The 8710-nt window shown below is 33.3% G+C and overlaps 1 long non-coding RNA gene across 1 annotated transcript; it reads left to right on the top strand.

Moving 5' to 3' along the window:
• Positions 1 to 2292: 2292 nt before the first annotated feature.
• Positions 2293 to 4584, top strand: LOC117169171. The gene is made up of 3 exons (XR_004466620.1): positions 2293 to 2385; positions 3908 to 4090; positions 4485 to 4584. It is a non-coding gene; the product is annotated as an uncharacterized LOC117169171 (long non-coding RNA).
• The last annotated feature ends 4126 nt before the right edge of the window (positions 4585 to 8710 follow it).

Genomic DNA, 8710 nt, shown 5'->3' with positions numbered 1-8710 from the left:
TTTTTGAGATGTTAGGGGTAAAAATATTTGTATGTTAAACAATCGCCCGAGCGCATGCGCATTAGAATCTCACAACTATATTTGTCAATTCTATATTTTTAATATTATAATTGCAGAATATTACAATTTTTGAACCTTTCAAAAGAATTAAAATTGTAGCTATCCTTAATTAAAATTGGATAACAACTTCTGCCTGTATACACGAGGGAAGTATGATCTTAAATTGCAGGTTATATCATTATAACCTACCACCCTTTATAGGTTTTTCGTGCATGCAAGAACATTAAAGTTTAATTTTAAATACACAAATAAGTTATCAATTAATTCCTTAAATTACTAGAAATAAGTAAACTCCTTCAATATTTAAGGCCGTTATTTGACATAACCACACATGTAATATCTCGAATATTTCAGTTAAACAGCTTCGGAGAGACCGTTCTTGGACATAGTGTTTGCAAGTTTCTTGCAATATATACAATTTTGGCAGTTCGTTCTGTGGTCAACCTGTTTCTTTTCTTATTGTGAACATGACTGAAGGCACAGAAACTTCTTTCTGTCACAGCTGAAGTTACAGGCATGGATAAAATAGCTAAAGCGATTTTGCAAAGGGCTGTTGAACCACATACGCTGTTCCACCAAACACGACTCGTCTGTTTCGTATTTTTAGTAATGATCCATAATTCATTTTTACTCCAACACCCTTCATGCTTTAGGTAATCCTTCAGTTCTAAGCGAATTGCTTGCGCATTGGAAGGCTGGAAAGCTTCTGCTACCTTACGAACATGTTCCACTCCCTGGGCCTACTGATTAGGGATTAGATTTTGACCTTGATACTTAGGGTCTAGAATGTTTGCAGCTAAGTGAATCGGAGAAAGAAGATGATCTTTCCACTCTTGTAGGCTCAGCATCACTGCGGCTTGTTCCTTTTCCGATAAGGGCGACAGAGGCAGATTTGCTTCAAAGTGTTTCGTTATCTCTTCCATATCCTCGTGCGTTTTGCTTAAACAAGATACGTCAGACTCAAAGTAAGCAACCCACACATTTAAAGGCTCTAATAAAAAGCAAAATTGATCAGCTTCTATCCAAACGATTCGCTTAAAATAAGCAACTTAACGTCCTCTGGTAGATATTATTGAACTGCAGGACATTTTGCAAGTTTTACTAGAGCAACTCTGCTCCGCAATACACTCTTGATGCTCGGTACTATATAGCACCACCTTGTTTTTATTGTTGAAGTAGAGCCAGTACACATTCGTACACATGTTTTTGAAAGACTTTCAACTGTTGTTTCAGAATCTGACTTCCGGTAACGACATTTACGACTCTGCTGACATTCTCTTTAATTTTAACAGTTGTTGGTTGATGTATAATGTCTGTTACCAATAAGTTTCCTGTATGTCCTCCACAACCACGATAAGCGATAGGCAAGTCTTCCAACTCAGATTCTTGAGCCAGAAATCTCCAAGATTTTTGCATTGTAGAAGCATTGTCAGTACATACAGATAAACAGCGCTCCTTTCCGTTTACGATGATTACGTCCTTAATGGTTCTTGCAAAGTACTCTCCAGTATGGTGTTCCATTTTAGAATATATACTCTTCAGAAGAAGAGGTTCAGGTATTGCAACCATCCCATTCACGATAGGTTCATATCTGTAAAGAAAATGAACTTTGAAAATGTGTTAAGTATACTAAAATATTGCCCAAAATATGAAATTCATTACTTTTTAATGCTTCATTGTGTGCAATATCGTGATAGAAAATATACCTGATGTTCGACCAGGCATCTACTTGGACACCGTAAAATTTCGTTTTCGTTACTACAGCTTTAACTTTACTTTTAACACGTTTATATTCAGCATCGAGTAAAGTTGTGGACACCAATTTTCTTGATGGCAAAACAAAGTCGGGTCTCTGTCCGGCGAAAAATTTTGACCAATACTCAATCTCAACTATTGATAGCGGAGTACCAGTTACATAAATCGCATGCGATTTGTTTTATTGAATACAAAAATAAGAATTGCGCAATAATAAATTATATTTTGAGATTTTTTGTCGTATAATAAGTATTTTTTTCTCACCCTTTCACTTGTGTCCATTTTCGGACCTTTAATTTTACGACTTTTTAGGTTAACTGCTTTCTTTCTATTCTGAGATCTAACTGCTTCTTTAATTACATAAGGAACTTTAAACATAACTCTCAAGTCACAACACGTTGTCAGACAACATAGGTTATGTTCGGTGCAGCAGTTGAAGAATATTTTGACAGTCCTGTTTTACCGGTCTCCGTTATTTATACATAAATGTATATTTCTATTCCGTGATTTACATTTTTCGATTCATTCATAGTGATACAAAGAAAACAATCAATCAAGAAAATACTGCTGGTAAGATAAAAATATATTCTAATAAAGTATCTTCTCTTGTTTCAGGTATTACAAAATTTAGAGGTTATACGTTATATTTATACATCTCAAGACATCATAATATTAAAATAATTAATTACTATATATTTAATCATATAGGCAGAGAAAAATGAAACAAAAAGAGGCGGTTGTTTTAAATTTCATACCATTAGAAAACAAGCGACAGAAGTGTCATTGCAGAAAAATACATCGAAAATGTTACAAGATTAAATCTATACACACACTGTAAAAAATATTTCTTGTAATTTTACCACTTTCAGAGAGGGACGTAATATTTTCTACCCCCAAACAAGCGTCTTTACGGGAAAAAATTAAAAACTGCCTTCAATTTGTAATTTCGCTTTTAGGTTATGCAATTATACAGTTCACTTTGTAAAAGTACAAATGAGATGTATATTTGTAGGTTATGGTATTCTTACTGGAAATTACTGAAAAATTCCCAGAAATGATTGTATTTGTATCATAAATTAAAAAAATTTTACTCAAATCAGAAATATTACAAACATTATTAAGAATGTTTAAGAATATTAAAATGTTATTTAGATTAATATATATTATTAAATTTGTTGAGAGAAATCTGTAATATTATAAAAATAAACTCTCATATTATTCTATTACAAAAATAGCATTTCTTCGCGTTTATAAAAATTAAATTGGATCGAAGTCGGCTTCTGCATGCCCATTAGCGTCAATTTCAGGGATTTTGTTAATTGCATGATCGGTCGCTGCTTCAAAAACATCATTTGTTTCATGATGTAATTTTTTCCGGAAACAATTTTATTATTAACCCAGAGCTGAATAAAACAGCACAAAGTGACACAAAAAAAAAAACATTTCGACAAACGCACGTTCGCGCAGTTATGGCTGTTATGGCGAATGGTTGACGATTCCCGCCGCGTTCGCAATTTTGATTTTCCGCTTTCAGCTAGGACTCGAGTTTAATTTTATTATGGCCGAACTTCATAATTTTTCAATTTATAAAATGTTCCTTTAACAATATGTTTGTACACTACACACATATAATTATTCCCTTAACTTTATTAATTTAGATCAAATATATAAGTATAAAAAAAATTAAATTCATTTTTAGGATTTTTACCATTTTAAGAATACTTTTACCAATTTTTAATACAGTTTTTCAAAAAGTTTGGAATTTTGCAACAACCTTTTGTTTTATTAAAAAAGAAAGTGCACAATTACATGAATTATCGATATTCCTAAAATTTTGTACTTTTACAACCGTGAAGAAAATTCACTACGTTAGAAGTAGGACACTTTATTTCTGACTCTCAACGTGATGCATTCGAGAAGTCAAAATGTACTTCTACTATGTTTTTGCTATAGTCCCATGCTAGGAGTGGTAAAATTACAAATTCATTCGCGACCCTAACCCTCAAATTGTATTATCCCCATACTCCAAGTGGTAATAGTACACAAAGTTTTCTGCGTAATTTTACCAATAACAACCGTGAAATTTTTTTAGTTTTTTACAGTGCAGTGTACGAATTTACAAGTCCTCCTGCCGAAATGAAAAGAGATGTAGAACCATTAGTTGCTCGCGTTAGAAGCAAGTGGAAAAATAATAATAAAGAAAATGTGAGTCCTCTTAGTAGTCCAAATACTTCGATGTCGGAAAAATAATGAAGTGCCTATTCTTCAGCAACAGGTACTTTAATAAATTTTTTCAATCATTTTAATTTGATGCACATCTATTGTTTGTTTATAATCAAGGTAGTATTTGTATGAAAAATCAGCTTTTGTAAAAAATTGTATGCTTTTAAAAATTCAAATGATATAACCAGTTATGTATTATTAAAGTGAAAACATTATTTTTATAAAAAATGTTTAAAAGTTACCAAAAGTAGCTGTTTTCACCATATTCTTGTCATTTAATTTTTCACATTTCTGCTTGTTAAAATTTTTTAAGAAATGGTATATTGATAAGCTTTTATGTTTGAAAATCTTCTCATTGAAATTAATGTTTCATGTTTGAAATCACGTCATCAGTAATGTTACTTTTATTCCTAAGATAATTAACTTATTTGCAAGTGCAATTCCAGGCTTTCAATTACCATCTTTGATTGACCTGACGGGCCCTTTACTTGAAGCTGAGCAGAGAAGAGTGCCAACTGACGTATTGCAACAAATACAAAATGTCTCGTTGTTCTGCGTAAAGCTTGAAATGACGTAGGTATGTGTGTGTGTGTGTGTGTGTGTGTGTGTGTGTGTTTAGTGATACAGACAAACACAAAGAACAGGATTATTTGCACGTATTTCATATATTCACTTAATTTGTAGGAACAACGAAACAATTAGAATGTTCATTACTGTGCAAAGGCCATTCTTGTACAAAGTACTTCATGGAAGGGATATACCTGACTCAGAAAACTTCTTTTATCCTCAAGTGAAAATGGAACTATTGGAACTAGGCATCGAACGCTGCTTTGGAGTTTCGTGCAATAACCTTTTGGCAAAAACCGATTCATGGGATCGATTAATTAGTGACTATACCAACCGCATTTTATATTTGCGCTGCAGGTGTATTGGAAGATTTATTAAAAGAAGTATTATCTTTGCCAGCTTACGTCTCTTTAGAACAAAGGTTCAATAATATTCTAACAGAAGTTTATTCGCAAAAAGTTGTTCGAGAAAACTTTGAAATAATTGAAGCAATACACGGAAATAAGTCTAGCATTTCATTGATAAATCTCCCACAAGCCGAAATAATGGCGTTTGCCCTAGACCGAAAAACTGCGTCTACACACCTCGCTGTTTCTGAAACCGCGCCAATGATTTCCGAGGAGACGAAAGGTATTTTAATGGATGGAAAATACTGGAAAAAAGCAGAGCAATTGTTTCCTCCGGCGAAGGAGATCAGCAACTGGCTGTTTATTTTAAAATCAAATTTCATTTCTTTAAGTTAAATTGTTCATGTTTTTAAAATACTGGAATCTTTCGTAATGGCAGATTCAGCCCTTCAAGTTACTGAACAAATGTCAGTCGCTAGGAGCGGTATTAACGCAAGGTTGGAGTTGTTGCACGACGCGCACTTTGCAGCGAACCTTTTGGACCCTCGATTGCAGGGATGTGATCTTTCTCAGGCAGAGGATCTATCTGCAGTTTTGTTTATTCGAAAATTTAGCGAATCTTTACAAGCTGGAACCGAAGACATTATAATGAATGACATTGCACATTTTAGAACGAAGGAGGGTTTCTGGAAATCTGAATTCCTATGGTCTGCAAAAATAGATAATCCGCGAATTTGGTGGAATGGTTTGTGCGGTTCCACTGCACTTAGCAGAATTGCATCTGCCATTTTCTCCTTGCCTGCCGTTCTTCCTTCTTGCAAAGCACTTACGCAAGAAAAAGATGAGCAGGTCTCGAAAAAAATGGACTTCATTAAATATAATATGTGTCGACTTTAGAAAGACCGGAGGTATCGTACACCCTCGAAAGACCAAAGGGGCCAAATTTGACCCATCATCCGTTTGCGATAGAAATTAGTATTATTAATGTATTTTAATTTACATTTCGTACTTTTTTCCAATTTTTTTATCTATACTTTTGCATTCGTTAAATTTGTCTGGCGTCGAAAAAATCCCGTCCCGTTAGGATTTTTAAAAATGAGCTTACAACCCCTTAAAAAGGCTTTTTTATGGCTATTTTCAAGAAATCATGGGAGGAAAACTAAAGTTACTAGAACCTGTAAAAATATCTTAAATCAAAGTATATTCCTTGCCATTTAAAGTCACTATAACATTTATTGATGTGAAAAATGCATTTACGTACTGTTACTGTTTGTTTCCTGTAAAAGTGCCTATGTATTTGCATTGTCGTGAAATACGTGGGTGTGGGTAGTATTGTAAATAGTGACAGTATACATAGACGTCATTTGAACGTTAATAACTGTTAGAAAATATTACTAGCAAAAGATATGTGCATTTTTGTCAAAATCCTGAAGTAGTTGGACATTTTTGGTACCAGATTCGGATCCAGCGCGTAAAAAGTCAAATAAAATGGCCCTTCATTATAAGGAAAATGGAAAAATGTAGAAATCTTTTATGTTCGAAGATTTCATAGTTATAAAACACAAATACAATGTTTATATTACATGTTGAGGATGCCTCTAGTCTATACGTTTTTTCAAAATGATTTTTTACGTTATGCGCGCCATTGTATTTCACATCAAAAAGGTTTACGAAGAAAAATGTACTGTTGTAGATCAAAAAAGTAGCAAGGGGTCAAGATTTACTGCTTAATTTAATATACGTTATATTATTTATATTTTAGCACATGAATAAAAAATGGGATTCTGACGTGCAAATAATGTCTACTTATTTTCCCTCCTATTACAAATTTACAATTATGATAAAATATTTATTTGTTATTGAGAATAATTCCAGATAACTGAATTTAATTTAGCGTTTTGAAAAAGGAAAATGATTTAAATCCTTTCTATTCCTTCTTTTATACTCTTCAATTTTTTGATTCCATAATATCTTTCCGTTATAAATTGCGAAGTTGATTAAAAAAAAAAGGTTTTGCTCTTATTCTTTTTATTATACTTTGAATAACACATTTTTTCCGAAAATTATTCATTTGCACATAATTTTCATATAACCACGGACTTGGTGAATTAACTTCAGTGACTTGTGTAGATAATCAATTATACGTGTTTTAGTTATTTCTGAGTGGTGACTAATTTCTGATCAATTAATATATAACACATTCTTTGATTCAGGACTTTGTGAACTTTATAATTTCACAGCACTCGTGAGATTATATTCATTAAGCAAGTACAGTAAGTGGTGATCAAGGAACTTATGCATGCAGCGATTCGTATGTGACGTGTAATAGTGTTAAGACTTCGATACACAAATCCGCTGTGCTTTGTATTGTTTTAATAGTGGTGAAAATTTCTATTTAATTTGGACTGTTAAATTGAGATTTATGTTCTCTTGAACTTTAGACGTTATGGGTTTCAATTTTGTACTCTGTATTGAATATAAATTTAAATGAACATTGAAGTGTGCATTTCTGAAAAATGCATTTACCACGGAACGAGCCTGAATTCTAAAGAAACAACTGTAGCTGTAGCTATCGCTGACTTTCTTCTTTAGTTTAGACAAATAGATGTGTCTAGGACTCTGACGCAGCCAACAATTAAAAGAAGATATACAGTACTATGATATAGCATGGGAATTGTTAACGGGCCGATACGAAGATTCGAATGCACTTATACATAATCATGTTCGAGCACTTTGTAAACTCAAGACAATAGCTAAGGAATCTTTTACTGAATTGCGACAATTTAATGACATTAACAATAATTTGCGCGCGTTGAAGGCATTAACTCAACCTACCGACGAATGGAAATGAAGTAAAGATAAAATTAAAGTAGAAGAAGAGAAGAAAATACAAAACGACTTTGAAGAAAGCAAGAAACTGCTTTATAAAAAAATGAAAGGAAACGAAAGTACAGAATTCCTCAACATGAGAAATAGTGATGGGGAAATGCTACATGACGCAGACGGGGTACGAGGGGCTTTCAGAGACATTTTCAGGGGACAATTCGGAGATGAAGCTATAGGACCAAACAACTGCAATGTTGAACACGATGTGTTAGAAAACTCAATTGAGAAAGTCTGTAGCACTGAGGTTAGGAACTTGAAAAACGGTAAGTCTGCCGGGGTTGCATGTATTAACGCTGAAATGCTTAAAGACGGTGACGAGTACATACCACATAGATTATGCGAATTGATAAATTTATGTTTCGAAATAGGACACGTCCCAGAAGATTGGAAAAAAGCGATTATCGTACCAATATACAAGAGAAAGGAAGATAAAAGCGACTGCAATAATTACAGAGGGATTAACTTATTAAGCACCGTGAGTAAAATATAATCAAAAATACATATTCGTAGGGTAATGAAAATAACAGAAGCAAATATGGCATGTCCAAAGTGACTTTATGCCAGGAAGGTCATGTACGGATCAAATATTTAGCTTAAGGCAAATAACAGAAAAAAGTTTGAGAGTAGGAAAAAAGTTTTCTGTCAATTTGTTGACCTATAAAAAGCTTTCAAAAAGGTAGATAGAAGTAAATTTTGAGAAGTATTAAAAGAGTATCGAGTCAATGGATGGCTCATACAAGTTATAAAAACAATATACTAGGCAGTCTGATAAGAATGAACAGGCGCATTGTCGTGATGATAAAGCGGTTTTTTCTTCTTCAAATGCGGTCGTTTTTCGGCGATTTCGATTTTCAATCGGTCCAATAATGATG

This window comes from Belonocnema kinseyi, chromosome 3 (genome assembly GCF_010883055.1).
Source record: "Belonocnema kinseyi isolate 2016_QV_RU_SX_M_011 chromosome 3, B_treatae_v1, whole genome shotgun sequence".
Classification (NCBI taxonomy): Eukaryota; Metazoa; Arthropoda; class Insecta; order Hymenoptera; family Cynipidae; genus Belonocnema; species Belonocnema kinseyi.
The sequence above is the reverse complement of the archived record's forward strand: the minus strand, read 5'-3'. Positions and strand labels throughout refer to the sequence as shown.